The following is a 2482-nucleotide window of genomic DNA, read 5'->3' as shown; positions in this document are numbered from 1 at the left end:
GCATACTGTGTTTAGACTTATTTTCCCATTTTATAAGTGCAGAAACAGACATGTCAAAAAGTTAAGCAAAATTTACAAAGTCACAGCTAATGGGCTCAGGCTGTCTCATATCAAAATTGTAACTATAATTCTGTGTTTAATGCTGAACATAACTTTAAGTATTTTTCTCCATAATTTTATCGGGAAACTGAAAATCAGAGGTTTTATGTATTATACAAAAGAACCCCAGGTTACTAAGTCACAAAGCTGGGATTCGAATGTTGTTCTGCCTGGATTCCAGATGTTCCTTGCTCATCACCCTGCTCTCTGAACATCACATGGGATTATAGCATTTGAGGAAAGGGCTTATACATCTAGCAACATTTTCCCATTAATTTCCTATTCTTTTTATTTTCTCTATATTCACTAAATATTTCAGCAATGGTTGAAAGGAACAAACTTCAAAATACATAGGCAAAAATATGAATAAGATACGACTTCAAAATTACCAGAATAGCTACAACTGGAAAGACTGACAACACCAAATGTTGGCAATGATGTAGAGAAAACAAGACTCTAGTACTTTTTCGGTGAGAGTGGGAATGGTACAACCACTTTGGAAAAGGTCTGACAATTTCTTTTTTAAAGTAAATATACACCTCTACTATGACCTGGCAATTCCACTTCTAGGTGTTTACCCAGGAGAAATGAAAACTTAAGTCCACAAAAAGACTTTGCAAAAATGTTTATAGCAGTCCTGTTTACAATGTCCAAAAGCTGGAAAAAATACAGATGTTTATCAATCAAGAAAGTCGATAAACTGATGTATAATCATATGATTACTACTTAGCAATAAAAAGGAACAAGCTATTGCAACATGCATGAACCTCAAAAACATTATGCTAAGTGGAAGAATTACACAAAGGAATACATACTGTTTGAGTACATTATGATAATTATGGTCTAGGACAAGCAACACTGATCTGTGGTAGTGCTTCCCTCACTAAACACAGTGACCTGCTCCTTATGGGAAGCAATAAGATACCTGCACACATTTAAGTAAACACTATGGCTCATGTAATTCTCAGACAACTGTGGAGGTCTCTTAAATGAAACTACCCTTAGTTACTTTAGACAGCTTTGTGGAGGAATAACTGACATTATTTTTGTTCCTACTGTGGGCAGTTTTACCTGCAACATGGGTTATCCACTTAAACTGATAATAAATTTGTCTCTGACATTAGCTAAAGTGATTGATGACAACATCTTGATTCTGTAAGCCATTCAAGCCAGCTTGAACTCACTGGCCTGGGTTATTTTGTTATCTGTATTCATTAAATATTCCAGTGATGGTTGAAAGAAACATACTTCCACAAGAGATGTTTTCCATGATAAAATTTTACTTGGCTTCTTCCTTGTGGGCCAAGGCAGAGTTTGTGCAGTCACTAATACATCCTGCAGTATATGAGCGAATGCCTTGAGGCAAGCAGAAGGTCAATACAGAGACCTAAGGAGTAAGCCATCTGGTGGTTTATCAGACTTGTTCAGCTGACTGCGTCTGGGACCCTGAGCAGGGCATGGTTGAGATAATAATGCTTGAAGTTCTGTTGATAGTACCTATAATTAAATGCTGTATTAGAAAAATTGAATGGATTACATCCCAACACGAATTAGTCACTGAGAGAATGGTGTACACGTGGTACAATTCACGAGATGCCAAGATGGTGTAGAAATGAGGAGTGGAGATTGTTGTGAGATAATTCTCCATGTGTCTCTTGCTTTATCTGCATGTATTAAGAGTGATGCTCTTTGTTCTGAAAGTTCCTTTGTTACAAATGTTTCTTTGTTCAAGATCTTCTTTTCAAGGATGTAAGCAGGCATGGTCACTGCCCATTATAAAAGATTCAGTTTCCCCATGGAACCAGGATGAATATTGACACTAGTTGTTGCAAGAGGAAAGAACTGAGGCTGATTGATTGGCAAGGAAGTCATCCTACACAAAGGAGAGTCAGCCACAACTGATTTTTGTCTTTGAATCCACTTTCTGGTAGTAGGCCTATAATCACCTTCCCATTTTTTTCTCTCGTTACTAAAAAATGCATTGGGGGACTATTTGTTATCCATAGACCATACCATTTGATTAACATGTTTACTACCAGTTCTCATAGACTTTTCTCGTATTTTGTTAAATGTCCTCATCTTTCCTCTTGCAGAAATCCATGTATTTTCCAGCACTCAATCCTCACTGCCAAAACTGTCAAGAACGTAAAGGGTCTGAGATTGTACCCTACTTGCAAGGCAACAAGTTAACCTCACATAATTTCATGTCTGCTGGTAGAAGCTATGACACTCCTGAGTCAGAAGTAATGAACTGCTTGTATTGTTTATTTCTCACAGTAATAGCAGTAACCAGAATATAAGCCCGTTTTCCAATTTTCGTAGAGAAGAGGGCTGGATGGTACCTCAGTAATTCAGTGGGTTGCATTTTAGGAGCGAAATCCTG

Source organism: Rhinopithecus bieti, unplaced genomic scaffold (assembly GCF_001698545.2).
Source record: "Rhinopithecus bieti isolate Rb0 unplaced genomic scaffold, ASM169854v2 scaffold_17653, whole genome shotgun sequence".
NCBI lineage: Eukaryota > Metazoa > Chordata > Mammalia > Primates > Cercopithecidae > Rhinopithecus > Rhinopithecus bieti.
Note: the sequence above shows the minus strand (reverse complement) of the source record.